This window comes from Lissotriton helveticus, chromosome 7 (assembly GCF_964261635.1).
Source record: "Lissotriton helveticus chromosome 7, aLisHel1.1, whole genome shotgun sequence".
Taxonomy (NCBI): domain Eukaryota; kingdom Metazoa; phylum Chordata; class Amphibia; order Caudata; family Salamandridae; genus Lissotriton; species Lissotriton helveticus.
In genome coordinates, this window is record NC_136068.1 from 1,449,559,189 (window position 1) to 1,449,576,597 (window position 17,409).

The window sequence follows — 17,409 nt, forward strand, 5'->3', positions numbered from 1 at the left end:
GTGATTTTTATTCTAGATTCGAAAAATGTTTCATTATCAACAGTGGTTTGAAGACAGGTAGCGAGTCATACCCTCATCTTTTTGTTACTAAACTAGTCGAGAATTCAAGTCCACAAGTTAAAAATCGAGTTTTGAAAGTCGAAAGTACCTGGCAAGCTAGTACCCCGTCACAGATGCTTCAGATGCTCCAGTATCACCAGAATAGAATCAGGGAAGAGCAAGAACACGAAAGGAGACGTATGAAAGACACGAAAATGAAAGTACTAGTTGCACAATCTGTTCCACAAGACAGTCAAAAGAGGGGTCCGAATCAAGCCAGTCATCCTGCAGCTCCCGTTAAAGGGACATGCAATTATTGTAAACAGCCAGGTCATTTTATAAACGAGTGTGCAGTTCTGAAACACAACATAGCCACTGGTAAGACTAAAGAAAGACCACGTCCGCCTAGACAAGAGCAAGTTTCACAGACTTCTCAGTCACCACAGAATGCACAACAGACAGTTCCAGCACCGCAGCCTATCGCTGCAACACAGCATGTTACACAGCAGATGTACCAGTATGCCCAGTCCGAGTATCCAGAGTATCAACCGTATTCATGAAACAGCCTAGAGAGGGAGGTAGGCTTGCCTCTCATCGAGATACCTGTAGATCAAGAGGGTCCCTATGTACATAGTCAAGTATTAGGGAAAGACAGAAAGTTTCTGATTGATACAGGGGCAAGTAGGACTACTATCAGTCATGACGAGGTTCCAGGGGCTCCGCTCTCAGGCTCTAGAAATGTTTCCCTTGGATTTTCAGGAAAGCCTATTGTAAACGAGATATCAAAGCCAGTTACTCTAGAAGTTGGTCCATTGTCCCGAACTACTGATTTATTACTTACAAAGTCATGTCCAGAAAATTTGTTGGGTATTAAAACATTGAAAGAATTAGGTGCAGTTATTTGCTGTTCCCCAGAGGGAATACGTATGTTTTTAAGGGACTTTAAAGGTCACTATGTATTACGAGATTTTGATCCAAGATTGTCCAATGTTCCGCAGCATTTATGGGCGCAAGGTCCAACTGATGTAGGTTTTATGCAAATCACACCCCATCGTGTGACTCTCAAGCAAGGTATAGTCCTTCCACGAATCAGACAGTACAGATTGCCACCTGAGGCTGTAGCAGCCTTATCTAAAATGATTGACGAACTCATTGCTCAAGGAGTGGTTGTAGAAACTGACTCCAATGTATGTAATTCTCCTATCATTCCAGTCATGAAACGTACTGATCCGAATGCACCTCCAGTATATCGATTAGTGATTGACCTTCGAGAACTTAATAAATGTATCATACCCCAGTATCCAGTAGTCCCAGATATTTCATCCCTATTGACAGCTATTGATTCTGAAGCTACATTTTTTACTGTAATCGACCTCAAGAACGCATTTTTCAGTGTCCCCATTCATCCAGACAGCCAGTACCTTTTCGGATTCTGTTTAAATGGAAGGAGCTATAAATTTACACGAGCTCCTCAAGGTTTCACAGAAAGTCCTAGCATTTACAGTCAATCACTTAAAAGACAACTAGACAATATTCACATGCCGACTGACACTGCCCTGCTCCAATATGTCGATGATCTACTGATCACAGCCCGTTCTGAACGTGATTGCGAGCGAGCGTCACTTACAGTCCTGTATTTCCTAGCCGAGATGGGGCACAAGGTGTCCCCTTCGAAGCTCCAGTTCTGTGTCCAGCAAGTGATCTACTTAGGCCACTTACTGTCCAAGTGGGGTAGGCAGTTGACACCAGACCGTATCCAGTTAATAGCGAGTCTTCCACAGCCCAAGACACAGAAGGAGGTACGAGCTTTTATTGGCCTCACTTCTTACTGCAGACAATGGATTCCTCAGTATGCATTTCTAGCTAAGCCACTGATACAGTTAACGACACAGGAGGCAGCCGTATCGACTGTTCTCCCTTGGACATCTGAACATACACTTAGTTTTAATGAATTAAAGAAAGCCTTATGCCAAGCACCTGTTCTAGCTACACCGAACTACAGTAAGCCTTTTACACTTTTTGTCACAGAACGTAATGGTACTGCATTATCTGTTCTCACACAAGATCAAGCAGGACAATACAAGCCTTGTGCTTATTTTTCGAGCACATTAGATCCAGTAGCCCAGGCTTTGCCTGCGTGCCTCAAGTCAGTTGCAGCCACAGCTCTAGCTATCAGACAAAGTGATTCCATAGTATTAGGACACTCCCTGACAGTACAAGTTCCACACTCCGTGGAAGTTCTTTTAAACCGAACACAGACTCAGCACTTGACCATTGCACGTTTAACAGGTTATGAACTGACACTGTTCCAGCCACACATAGAAATCAGACGCTGCAACGTTCTAAATCCTGCTACACTGTTACCGTCAGTTACTTCAGATCCTGCCACACATGACTGTGTGGAAGTTATTAACACTATGACTAAGCCAAGACAAGACCTGACAGACATTGCTTTACCTAATCCCGACCTGACACTTTATGTGGACAGTTCATGTATGAGAACAAGTACAGGAGAACTAGTAGCCGCGTATGCAGTGACTACTGACACTGAAGTTATTGAAACACACCGTATTGACACCCTGTCTGCTCAAGCAGCAGAGCTAGTGGCTCTGACCCAAGCCTGCATACGTGCCAAGGACCTGAAAGTAAACATATATACAGATTCACGTTACGCATTCGGAGTTGTACACGACTTCGGAGTGCTCTGGCAGGAGAGAGGTTTCATGACTTCTCATGGAACCAAGATTCAGCATGGTCTCCTCATTCAAGCTCTGTTAGATGCAATACATTTACCGACAGCTATCGCTATCATGAAGTGCAAGGCACACACGAAAGTTACTGACATCATTTCCCAAGGTAATGATCTAGCAGATCGAACAGCCAAGCTTACAGCTCAGACACCAGACATTCCAGTTAACACGACACAGACACTCACTCTAGATCCGACTACTTGTATGACAGTTAAGGACCCTACACAAGATGTCATAGACATACAGTTACATGCTACTCCCGAAGAAATCAAGAAATGGTCTGAACAAGGAGGGGTCCAGACAGATCAGGGATGGTTGACGAAGGGAAAAGCCACATGGTTTCTCCCCGACTCTATGGTTCAAGTCATTATTAATACCGCACATAGTCCAGCACACCTAGGAGAAAAAGCTATGTTAGACAGTATTCAGAACCTTTGGTTCAACAAGCATTTACGAGCTGCAGCCAAGCAGAAAGTCCGTACTTGTATGATATGTTGTCAATTCAATCCAGGTAAAAGTGTCCCGGTGGAACAAGGTGGATTCCAGCCTCCTGACCACCCTTTTGAAGTCCTCCAGATGGATTATATTCAGATGGAGCGATGTCGAGGTTTCAAATATGTTCTTGTAGTTGTATGCGCTTTGTCCAGGTGGACAGAAGCATATCCAGTTCCAGATTACACAGCAGCGACCACTGCCAGGCAGTTGGTTCGTGAATTCTTTCCCCGTTATGGACTCCCTAGGGTCGTGTATTCTGATAACGGCCAGCCATTCTCATCAGAGTTAATGAAGCATGTTTCCCTTTTGTTAGGGTACCAGTGGAAGTTCCATTGTGTGCGCCATCCTGAAGCAGCCGGTCTCGTAGAGAGACATAACCAGACTCTGAAAATCTGCATTGCCAAAGTTTGTAAAGAGAAAGGTGTAGACTGGCTAGTAGCCCTGCCAGTCGCTTTATTTTATATGCGCATGGTTGCACATTCCAGATCAGGTCTGTCCCCTTATGAGGTCGTATTCGGCCGCCCCCCAAACATGTGGGGTACACCTAGACCCCGCAGTATTACAGATGTTTCCAGTAATATGCTGACAGATTACCTAGCTTCCTTGATGTCTGCCCTACACTCTTGTCGTTCACAGGTTGCCGCTGCATTTCCAGACAATACCGAAGTGAAACCGCATGAGGTCATCCCTGGGGATCTCGTATTAATCCGGAACTTTGATCGTTCAAGTCCGCTGGAGCCCCGCTGGAAACAACCTCAACTTGTCCTTCTGACCACCCGCACGGCCGTGAAGTTGGAAGGCCGCAAAGGCTGGGTGCATCTGTCCCACGTCAAGAAATTTCATGGACTTCGAGAAAAAGAGTTTGCCGAGAACATTTTTAAAGACTGCCCTATTCTCAAGGACTGTCCCGCTACTGATTTCGAAATCAAGCCCTCCCTGTTAGAGAAAACTCCGCAGCAGGAGTATAAATTAAAGCTCCGGTCTAGTAAAATAAGTCAGCCAGTTTAATTGTCTAAGTCCCCCTCGGGTGAAACGGTTAGACAGGTATCTGACATGTATAAGATAGACCCCCACAGAGAGAGAGTTAGTCAAAACTCTATCAGATGTATCGTTTTTCTAAGTTTTCTATTGTTTCTAAGTTTGATGGTTACCTGCACAAGTTATGCATTGCATTTATGTTTTCCAATTTCTCATGTAAATAAGTTTTCTAATGCTACAGTAGAGCACACATTTAGTGATCTGCCTCCTCACGAGCTATCCTATCGTCTTGCTATGAGAAATAACACATTTATCAGAATGTTACACTATTCACACCAGACCAGCAATGCTACTAATTGTTGGGTGTGTGGTCGACTCCCCCCTTTCCAGACACCGAAGGGAGTTCTGCCACTTTTTCCTTATCCGTTTTCTCATAATGGTTCGTGTGGAGCATGGTCCACGTTAACGTCATCTTCCAATGATATGTCCCTTCTGAATAGAACATGTTTTCCAGACAAGCAAGGTCTCACCCATAGAACAGGGTCAGATCTAGAAAATGAAGTATATGATTTAGGCAATTATTCTTCGAATTTTATGGTCCTGAATGTTCAGTCTGATACTACTCCAGATTTGCCTGCTATTTCAGTACTACCAGTCAAAGGCGAATTATGTGTCAGAAATAATGGTTCCATACATGTAGGACATAGTGATTGTACTATTGTACTACTATTGTCGAGTATAGTGACAGTGGGAGATCTATTTTCAAAGCTTCACGTCATTCTTATTTTGTTTGTGGTCAGACCGCATATGTTCGTCTGCCCCTCGATTGGGATGGAACATGTTACATTGCCTTCCTACTGCCACCAGTTTTTCTAGCCCCATCTGATTATCATAGAAACACACATCTAGTACACATTAGACATAGAAGGGAGATCGAGTCCCCAATTGTCGATCAAACTGAAACTGCTCTAGAACAATATCAAGATTTTAATAAAGGTTTCTTCTTCTTTATAGGACCTGTCCAGAATAGTAAGTTAATCCGTAGGTTAACCAGAACCCTTGAAGCAGTAGTGAATGAGACTACTTCTGCTCTAGGTAACTTAACCGAAGAGCAATCTGCTATGAGATTTGTCGTGCTCCAAAATCGTCTCGTTCTTGACGTCATACTGGCCGATAGAGGAGGAGCATGTAGAGTCATCGGATCTAGTTGCTGCATTTTCATTCCTAATAACGCGCCGTCTGTTTATTCAGCTATAACCAGACTTCATAAAATTGCCCATTAGTTACACCAGAATCCAGGCACCTGGACATGGTCCGGTTGGCTCTGGAGTATCATATCTGCCTGGGGATGGAAAGTATTGTCATTCCTAGGTATTGCAGTAATGATCATATTCAGTTGCTGCCTCTGTATACAATGTGGCCCTGCGATTTGCGGCATTTGTGCTACCTCTTGTATTCCTAGTCCTAAGTCCCGTTCCAAGACAATTCGAGACGAGCAAATGATGCTGTATGAAATGATAGATGGTATCATGAATATTGATGTTTCCTGATGGAAACGTAGGGCACAAGGAGGGAATGTGGAAAAGTAAATTTTGCCATGTTATATGTGCCTACGTGTTCCCCATGATATGTCATATGTGCATGATCGATATGCATGTATTCCTTTCTGATCGATTAAAGACGCAATTACAGTTGTGTCCATCTCTAGTATGCCAGTTTCCAGTCCTTCGTGAATACAACGAATATCAGGCCTATGTAAAGCTATGTTGCCACGTTTTACAGTGTGCACGTTAATTCATTGAAAAGTCCCCGTTTCTAGGCCTCAAAAGGGCCCGGACTCAGATTCAGCTCCTGTTTCCTGAACCCTCTCCGAGGAGCGATACAGCCCCCACCTGTATCCCTGACCCTTCACTTACTTCCTGCCTCGCAGTGCCCGGCTCGGCCTGGCTCTGCCTCCCAGTCTGCCAAGAGTATGTTATGATTCTAGTTATCAGTCCAGCCCTCCTTCTCTGCATTCCTAAGCTACTGAATCGCATCAATAGTTTCCATCATGGTCTAGCCTTTATGTCTCCATGTAAGAGAAATACTGAATTAATATTCATAGAATATTCCTCGCACACACAATACATATGGAATTATGCATGCACCAGTCTTAGAGTCTGTTAGCCTTTACCCTGATAACTTTTGGATTCTATCAACATGTTCTCTAAACATCAGATACTAGATAGTGTTTAGGTACATGTCGCTCTGACACTCCAGACTTTAGTCTCCTCTTCTAGCGCAGAAGTCATAGCCCCCAGCTCCTCCTGGTAACACGTCATTGCCAGTTTGCGCGCACCACTAGGTCAGAGGTCCCGGCTCCTTGGGTAGCCCCCTCCATGTTTCCGCCTATTTTATGACACTTCTGTTACGTTTACATCACATGTCTATGTATACGCCCTGTACACACCTCTTGTTACACCCACTTTATGCCTTATCTTTCGCGACTGCTACAAACTCCGCCTACTGCTACGCCTACTGTATTGACTATAATGTAAATGTTTTAACTATATATACTTGTGCACTGTTATTAAAAGCTAGCGCTCCTTTGTCCCTGCCCCAGGCAGCTGCCATCCCATCCCCGTACAGGCTGTCCTGTTCCAGTCCTTTATGCTTAATTAAAGCCTGTATACTCTAGCTACCTCGAATCTTGACTCTTATTTATTGAGCTATCTATTTGTATGAGTATCCTGAAAAATAGTACCGGTAATTAATTATTTATTTACCACAGGATCCCAAATGGCAATCCAAACAACAGCCATAGCAACGTGCGTGTGGATGGAAGAACAAACGCAGAAACAACAAAACCCAAACAGGACAGCCCACCAACAACAACTGCCCCAGCACCATCCTGTGAAATAGGCTCAGCCATCAACTGGCAGGAACTCATCACGAAGATTGTGAAAACAGTTGCAGAATCTTATCGCCGGACTTTTCCACGGTGAAGAAAACACCTGCAATGGCAGCAAAATCTAAAAGAAACTCCCTCTTCGTGATGTGGAATGCTAATAGCATTCAGAAGAAAACTGCAGAACTCCTGCACCTGATGGAAACCATGGACGCGAGCATGGCACTTATCCCCGAGACCCACCTCCAAGAAAGCCAGAAGCTCAACATAGCAAACCACAGGGTATACAGCAAAGATCGCACCACTGGAGCCAAGGGGGGTGGAACAGCGGTGATTGTCAGCACAAAAGTGAAGCACCACGAGATCTCACTACCACCAGTGGGGAGTATTGAAGCAACAGGCATCCAGATCCAGGCACCTGCAGGCCCGCTACGGCTGATTGCCGCCTACTCACCCCCAGGCGAGCTAAACCCAAAGGACTTGGATGCTTTATTGGACCCCAGCACCCCAACGTTATTCGGAGGCGACCTTAATGCCAAGCACCAGTGCTGGAACTCTCACACAGCAAACAGCAAAGGACATGCTCTACTTGTCCTCTCCAAGAAGGAGGACTTTGTAGTGGCCGGCCCGACTCAACCAACACACTATCCAGGCTCTGCACTACATAAACCGGATGTTCTGGACATCGTTGTCACGAAGAATCTCTCCCAGTCTATGGAGCTTGAAACCTTAACAGCGCTGACATCCGACCACAACCCAGTGCTAATCACAGTTGGAGATGTACTTGAAGTCCAGCAACAGGGCACCAGGCACAACTTCAAGAAGGCAGACTGGAGCCTATACAAGAGAAGCCTGGAGGAGACACTGGTCCCAGGTCCCCTACGCTGCATCGAAGACATTGACCAGGCGGTTCACCACATCACAGCCGCAATCCACACTGCTATTGAGCGCAGCGTTCCCGAGCAGAAACTCCAACGCTGATCTATCTACGACCTCCCGAAGGGCATCAAGCAGTTGATAGCTGATAAGAACAGAGCCCGGAGAGAGTGGCAAAGGAACCGCTTCCCCGACCTACTGAAGAAGTACAACGTACTGACAAGACAGCTGAAGATGCAAATAAGCCAGCACAGAGGGGAAAAATGGGGAGCAGCTACAGCTAACTTGAAGGACTCAGACAACTCTCTCTGGAGAATGACCCGACGCTTGACTGGGAAGAAGGAACCAAACCCACCGATACAAGGGAAGACTCACTTGGCATGCAGCAACAGGGACAAGGCTGAGGTCTTCGCTGACACACTGGAGGCATCCTTCAGGCCTAACCAGGCAAGCAGGCTGGCAGCGAAAGTCGAGCAAGAGCTCACCAAGCACCACCAGGAACACCCACCAGACACAGAAGCTGCAATCAATGAGGAATGCTCAATGGGCGAATTACTGGCCCTGGTAAAGACACTAAAAAACGGCATGGCACCAGGAAAGGACAGAATAGTCAACCAAGCCATCAAGATGCTCCCAGATACCGCAGTGGATAATCTTGCTGAGATATTCAACGCGTGCATGCAGCACCAGCATTTCCCTAACGCCTGGAAAGAAGCAAGAGTCGTCGTGTTCCCCAAGGCTGGGAAGCCACTGCGAGATGCTGCAAATTACCACCCAATAAGCCTCCTATCTGGCCTATCAAAGCTCCTTGAAAAAGTCATCCTCGCCCGCCTCGTGGACTTTGCGACAAGCGAAAACCTCCTTGCCAAAGAACAGTTTGGGTTCCGGAAAGACCACTCAACCAATCACCAACTCCTCAGAGTTGTGGACATCATCAGCCATGGATTCAACATCAACAAGTCTACTGGAGTAGTCTTTCTGGATGTAGCCAAAGCATTCAACCGAGTATGGCATGAGGAACTGCTTTACAAACTTATCAAGCTCAAGTTTCCAAGCTACCTGGTCAAACTGTTGTCTAGCTACTTGTCAAAACGGACCTTTCACGTGGCTGTGCGAGAAGAATGCTCATCGCCACGCTCAATTCTTGCTGGAGTGCCTCAGGGATCAATCCTAGGACCATTCCTCTTCAACATATTCACAAACGACATCCCCACTGACCTAAAGAAGACTGATCTTGCCCTTTATGCAGATGATGTTGCAGTCATCTCCCAATCCTTCAGTGACAAAGAAGTGGCTAAGAACCTTGAGATATCGCTCTGCAGACTCTCCGAATGGTACAGCGACTGGCAGATCACCCTGAACACAAACAAAACCACAGCAACATTATTTACCAGGAAGCTGAAACAGGAAACATCCACAGATCCTCCTCAATGGGGACGAGATCAAATGGGAAAACAGCAGCTCCTACCTGGGGTGACTCTGGACTCTAAACTCAGCTGGAGAAACCACATAGAGAAGACCTGCCAGAAAGCAGCAGCCAAACTGGCTGCATGATATCCACTCCTGAAGACCAAGTCTATGCCCATGCAGAGCAAGGTGCAAACTATCACCGCAATAATTTGACCAACTATGACATACGCTTCACCAGTTTGGAGTGGCTGCCGCCCGCAACTTCGGAAAGACCTACAGAGACTACAGAGCAAGGCCTTACGGATTGCAGCAGGTGCACCTATGTTCACACGAACAGCAGACCTCCACAGAGACCTAGGCATTGAGATGTTGGACGACCATCTCCTCAAACTCAACAGGACATTCTACAAAGGATTAGATCAAAAGGAAAACCCTCTGATCAGGAAACTCGCAGACATCTCTACAAACCCATTTGACCGCTACCTGCGTCCCATTGAAGCGCTAACCTTGCGAAACTGAAACAGCAACGCAGCGTCCAAAAACTCATCACTGCCTGAAGGCAAACGCTGGCAGGTACGCAAAACTCACCGCTGCTTGAGGGCATAATCGCCTCGGCAAGCAACCAAAACCCTTTCACTTTCTAATGGCATAATCGCCGCGGCAGGCACCCAAAACTCAACACTATCAGAAGGTACTTGATAGACAAAGACGAGACTCTCTGAGGAAACATGCTGACAATTCTGCAAACTCAATTGACCGCTACCCGAAGCCCATCACTGAGCTGACCATGTGATACAACCTCAACTTTGACAAAGCGTCACACATCAATAAGACAACCTAAACAGCGACTAAAAAATTCGAAACTGCCTCGGTATCAAAAAACGAACCACTGTCAGAAGGAATCTGACAGACGAAAACAAGACAGACGCTTGGGAGGTCAGTTAGTTGGTTCCAGCCCTTAGACGAAACACAAGGAGACGACTGATAGGCACGTGGCTATCAATTTTCACCACAACGGAAGGTAGGCGCACATGTGGTCGCCATATTATTGCATTTAATCGACCCAGTAGACCGCAAATAGTTTAAACAATAGACCACGTCCTGCTTACAGGAGTGCCGTGATACGGAATAATGGAAAAATGAGATAGATGTAAGTGCGGGAGATTTACGCCGCTAAAACTAAATAAAACTAAATAAAAATAAATAAAAGCTAAAACTAAATAAAACAAAAAAAAAAAAGCTAAAACCGATAAAACGGACTAATGCAGAAATTCGTGTGGATGAGTGTGCGGGACTTAGTTGGCCTAACACCGTACAAAAACGTACATATATTTTACGTCTCGTCATCAGGAGTTCCGTAATACAGAGTGACACAGGAATGAAGTAGATGTAGGTGAAGGATAGTGCTTCCGCCCTTAGCCTTCCCGTTAAGAGGCACAAAGCCTGTACTCAGGTAGGATGACCGGGTTGTACTACCAGGTACCCCCCGTGAGTCTAGTGAAGGGGCAGTTTGCGAACTAGGGCGATTGTGAGTATAGTTGTAACGCTAAGGGGCTACACCAAAAATCGGGCTAAATTTATGATAAACTTGCTGTGACATACTAATGAAAACACTATGATGGAAGGGGTCCTTCTGAGATATATAGATATATATCACCATTTTACTTACCTGAGGGGATCACTGGCCTAGAACGAATAATAAATACAGGGGAACTTAGTGTTTAATAGAATTATAAGACACTTATTGGGCAATAATAATAAGATTGAACATATAGTAATACATTGGCGGGACCATGAAATAGGTTAATTGAGGCAACATTTTTAATTCTAGGTGTTAAGCCCGTGTGCCCCCTTTAGAACACAATACCGGGGACCATATATCAAGTTTTATTTCTGGATTTCCAGTGCAAGTCTGATCTCCTACGATATATATATGCACACACACGAACCAATTGAGGTGAGTGGTTGATCCGAGTGTTTGAATGCTGTAACACTAAAATGTTGGAGATCAGACAGGGGCCTTACCTGAATATAATCTCATTGTTTCCCAATTAGGACCAGACTCACCTATTTGGTGATAAAAGGGTGGATCTAAACAGACCATGCGTATATCTTAAAGTGACTTCGGATGGATTGGTTATATAACCATCAGTGGTACGTATTTTATGTGAAAGAATGTTTTCTCAAGGACGCCTGCACTCCAGTTGCTGACCTCGGACTTCGGAAACCCACAGCTAGCGGAACCCGCTCCGCGGGTCCCGCGTCGCAGGAGGGGGTGAACGGAGGTTGTACTTTGCTGGGCGGTGAGTGTGCGACAGGGCTGCGAGCTGCAACCCGGACTCAGTCTCCCAGGAGTCCCGGGTTGCCCAGGCCGTTCCAGCTGGCCCGCTCTCCCTGACCGCCCCGCCCAGCCCCACCCGCCTCATAATCCGCCCTGATTGCATCTTTCTCTGGGATTCTCAAGGACGCCTGCACTCCAGTTGCTGACCTCGGACTTCGGACCTTTAAACCCACAGCTAGCGGAACCCGCTCCGCGGGTCCCGCGTCGCAGGAGGGGGTGAACGGAGGTTGTACTTTGCTGGGCGGTGAGTGTGCGACAGGGCTGCGAGCTGCAACCCGGACTCAGTCTCCCAGGAGTCCCGGGTTCCCCAGGCCGTTCCAGCTGGCCCGCTCTCCCTGACCGCCCCGCCCAGCCCCACCCGCCTCATAATCCGCCCTGATTGCATCTTTCTCTGGGATTCTCAAGGACGCCTGCACTCCAGTTGCTGACCTCGGACTTCGGACCTTTAAACCCACAGCTAGCGGAACTCGCTCCGCGGGTCCCGCGTCGCAGGAGGGGGTGAACGGAGGTTGTACTTTGCTGGGCGGTGAGTGTGCGACAGGGCTGCGAGCTGCAACCCGGACTCAGTCTCCCAGGAGTCCCGGGTTGCCCAGGCCGTTCCAGCTGGCTCGCTCTCCCTGGCCGCCCCGCCCAGCCCCACCCGCCTCATAATCCGCCCTGATTGCATCTTTCTCTGGGATTCTCAAGGACGCCTGCACTCCAGTTGCTGACCTCGGACTTCGGACCTTTAAACCCACAGCTAGCGGAACCCGCTCCGCGGGTCCCGCGTCGCAGGAGGGGGTGAACGGAGGTTGTACTTTGCTGGGCGGTGAGTGTGCAACAGGGCTGCGAGCTGCAACCCGGACTCAGTCTCCCAGGAGTCCCGGGTTGCCCAGGCTGTTCCAGCTGGCCCGCTCTCCCTGACCGCCCCGCCCAGCCCCACCCGCCTCATAATCCGCCCTGATTGCATCTTTCTCTGGGATTCTCAAGGACGCCTGCACTCCAGTTGCTGACCTCGGACTTCGGACCTTTAAACCCACAGCTAGCGGAACCCGCTCCGCGGGTCCCGCGTCGCAGGAGGGGGTGAACGGAGGTTGTACTTTGCTGGGCGGTGAGTGTGCGACAGGGCTGCGAGCTGCAACCCGGACTCAGTCTCCCAGGAGTCCCGGGTTGCCCAGGCCGTTCCAGCTGGCCCGCTCTCCCTGACCGCCCCGCCCAGCCCCACCCGCCTCATAATACATCTATAAGAACGAGACTTACACGCTGCGCGGGAGCGCGCGGGAGCGCCCGGGTTAAGCCCGGGACAAGGGCGGGACCGTCTGTGGCCGTCCGGGGCCGAAGGAGGCCGGGCTGGGCCCACTCTCTTTCGCCTTAACCCCCCGATCTCAGCTGAACTGTGCTATAGGACCCAGATATGTCTACAACGGTCCAAGGAGAAACACCATCAAGGGCAGGGGGTAGTATTAATGGGCCCCTGGATAATTTTTTTAAACCAGCGAAGGGGGAAGGGGGTAAAGAAAGTTCCCTAGAGAAGCGTAGGGTCGAGCGTCGTCGCTCCATTGAGTCCATGAAAAATCGACCTATTAGCGAAATAATCCCCTACCCTATCTCTCAAGAGGAAAGTTCCTGTCAGGGTATTCCACTCATACCAAACCAAGAGGGCGTCCCTATACTCTTACGGGATACTGTTCGTAATCCCGACACACTTCTTGACCAGTCTATGGAAGTTACCCCACCACCAATCGACAGTAATGTAATGGTCGATTTGATTATTCTAACATCTCCGGTAGCTAAAACTAAGAAAACTAAGCCTAAGCAGTCCGTGGTGGTGGAGATACATGGCCCTCCACCCAACAAGCGTAGAAGAAAGACAAGGGGTGGGCAGGGAAAAATCAAAACTCCCCACTCTGACTTTGGGAAAAATCATAAGCCGGTGCACTCCCCTGATAGGCCCAGAGTGAGTGTACAAGTAGCTGCTCCCCCCAAGAGTAACAATACACCTATTGTCGTTGCTAGCAGTGACTTAGGGATTACTCCATCTAATATATCATCTCCTGCTGTAACTCTCGGGAGCATAGAATTTTTACTAAAATCACTTCTGACCCCCATCAGTGAGAGTCTAAAAAAAATAGAGACCAGGCTTACTACCTTAGAAGCTACCCTAGTTAGTCTGAATGCTGCGACTAGCAAACAGAATAAAGCTGCTGGGCCAAATCCCTCTGCAGGGTTCCTTCCCCGTTCACAAACATCTCACCCCAATATGGGCCCCACGCAGGGCACTCCCGTAGCTGCCCCCTTGCAACCACTTATGTCTATTCAAGTACCACCCCCATTGAGCAGCCCTAATACTGTCCCTCTTGAGCTAACAACAGCAGCCACACATGGTCCATCCCTTGGCACAATCCATAGAACACAACTAAATGTTAGTTCTTCCCCCCCCCAGGTAGGAAGGCTCGCACCCAGAACCCGGAGACCGGATCTGCCCCCGGAAGCCAATAGCTTTATGGTGGTACTGGCGGGTGCCCCTTTCCTGGAAAGTGGTGAAAAAGAAAACTTTATAACACTTAAGAGGAAAGTCATCAAGTGGCTTAATTGGAACAGGCCCTTACCTCCTCATTTTAATAATGAGATCACCATGGTTAGAAGGGTACCTTGGCTGGGGAGGACGAGGAAAACAATCATGGGGGATTGTATCATGGTGTCCTTTCGCGACCCAGGCACAGTTTCACATATTTCACTGGACTCCACTATACAGTCCCTGCCAGTCTCCTTCTTCTTCCCCCCCCACCCGTATGTACCATGAGCCAGTACAAGGCAACTGGACAAGGGTAGAGCGGAGACCCAGATATCGGGTAAATGCCGTACATCCAGTTAACCAACTGCCGGATACTCCTTTTTTCCATTACAATCGGTTTAATTGTTTGGGGGGGTTGGAAGGGGTTAATTGACTGTCTACTAACATAGCTCCGGAACTAATGACCCCGGAAAATGGCCCCAGCGTTTCTCCTGAGTCAGTTGGAGCCATTACAGAAATTGCACCCGATGTAACAAACTACGATCCAACTGAGCCGGCTCAATCCAATATTCCCCTTCCCGTAACTTCTGCTACGGAGCATCTGAGACTTATCTGTTGGAATGTTGCTGGACTTGTTAACAAGCTGTCCATCCCAGACTGGGTTGCATATATTGAGACAGGGGATGTTTGCATGTTCCAGGAGACCTGGGCCAGGGAGGAATATACCCATCAGGGATACCAGTCTTTTTCTATCCCGGCCAGGTGGGAGGGCAAAGGCCGTCCTTCTGACGGATTAACAACATGGGTAGCTTCCCACCTAGGCTGTGAGGCTTCACGCTTATTGGTACCATCTGATAACATCCTTGTGGTCCTACTATCCTGGCCGAATCAAGTAAAACTTACTTTAATTAACATCTATTCTAGGCCAGTGGGAGTAGCCAGGGAGTCACCTACGATTGATGAGCTTGCAGCCTACTTAGTTGAAATACCGGGAGACCTACCCTATATAGTGGGCGGGGACTTAAATTCCCAATTTGAGCCACTGCCTGGCCTCTTAGAAGGCTTCCAGATGGAAGAAGAGGCCAGGTGGGCAGTACCATTGGTTGAAGCTCCTCCCCCGAAGGCTTGGACTCCCGTAGCGTTGCAGATCACAGCCCTAACCCTAAAGTTTGGAATTAGAGCCTGTAATGGGCGAATTAAGTCAGATATACCTAGTAGAACAACCTTTAATAGAGCGGGAAGAAGATCCCGCTTGGACTATGTTCTGGTACAAATAACCAACTGGCCTACCATTAGGGATTTTAGGGTTACCGAACGGCTGGAAAGTGATCACAACGCACTAGAACTGGATTTCGTACAACCTGGCTTTCAACAACCCACAATAACGAGTGAGGGAAACTTACCTGAGCTGCTATTGGCTAACAACAAAAAAAAGGATCAGGTGGGAAAAAATAGTTGCAAGCCAGGAGAAACTCCCGATGCTTTATGCTGGGCTAATCCCCATCCTAGAGAGTGTAGGAGGCTTGGATATCGAGAGGGGCAATACTGAAATACTTGGTAAATTATACCAGGCCCATGAAGATCTTATAAAGGGTATGACTCCCATCCTGTTTAGTAATGCAAATAATGCCAGGAGGGGGCAAGCGCAAAAAACCACGTGGTATAATACAGCCTGTAAAAAAGCAAAACAAGAACTTCTAAGAAATATCAAGGAGGGCTCAGGTGGGGAGACGGTAAGAGAAAGCAGACGGGCATATAAAAAAGTACTCGCCCATGCTAAATCTGAATGGGAGGAGAGCCAATGGGAGGAGCTCAACAAATCCCTTGTAATGGGAGACCACAGAATGTTCTGGAGAATAGTGAATGGGGGGTGGGGGAATCTGCTTTCAGCTATTGAGCCCAACATCGCAGCGGGGGTTTGGCAGGCTCATTTTCAAACCCTTTATAGCTCGATGGGGGGAGACAGCATGGGTGATACTTGCAGTGCCCAGGTGGCATATGAGGGGGAACCAATAACAGTGGGAGAGGTTAGGGCAGCAATAGCTGGTTTGGCCTCGGGCAAGGCGCCAGGACTGGATGGCCTGCCTGGAGATCTTTTTAAGCAGGAACCAGATGTGTGGGCCCCATATCTAGCCGTTTTGTTTAATGGAGTTTTAAGCGGCATGGAAGTCCCAAGTACTTGGCTGGGGGCGGAGGTGGTCCCCATATTTAAGAAGGGCTCGCCCCTGCTCCCAGCCAATTACAGACCAATTAGTCTGATTGATGTACCTCAAAAGCTCCTTGGGAGGGTACTGCTTGATCGGCTCCAGGACTGGGCAGAAGAAACGGGAGTCCTTAGCCCCTACCAGGCTGGATTTAGGAAGGGAGTATCAACAGTGGACCAGGTCTTCCGACTGAACATCATTTACTGGAGGACAGTAGTTTACGATGGTGGCAGCTTATACACAATATTTGTGGATTTAAGAGCCGCCTTTGATCTGGTGCCCAGAGGCAAACTCTGGAGTGTCCTGTCCGAGATGGGCGTACCTGTGGACATTTTAATAATCTTACAGAGGTTACACCACAACAACTATGCCAGGGTGCGGTGTGGAAAGTCGGGGGAGCTGACGGACAGATTCCCCGTTGACAGGGGGGTTAGGCAGGGCTGTGTGCTTGCACCGACCCTGTTCTGCCTCTTTGTCAACGGGGTAATCGCCCACTTGAATGGCATTGAACACACTGACGCCCCTAAATTGAACGGCAGCAGGGTGCCTGCAATCATGTTTGCAGATGACACCCTGCTGCTGTCCAAAACCCCGATGGGGATCCAGCGGATCCTTGATTCTTTCGTGGCCTTTTGTATGGATAGGGGCCTAGAAATGAATGTTGGAAAAACAAAATTCAGAAGGATCGTGAGGCCCCGCTTTCACGGTCTGTATTCATACTGAAAATCGAGATCAAGCGAGCTTTTGCCCTTCTGCTCTGCGGGAGGTTTCTGTCCTCCCTGAGCTCGCCTTAGGACACCTGCGTTATCGTTTGACAGGTGTACCGCCCCAGTCAAACTCCCCACCTGCCACTGTCCCCGGAGCGGGTCGCGCCCGGCGGGCACCGGGCGCTTGGAGCCAGAAGCGAGAGCCCCACGGGGCTCGTCCCCCCGGCT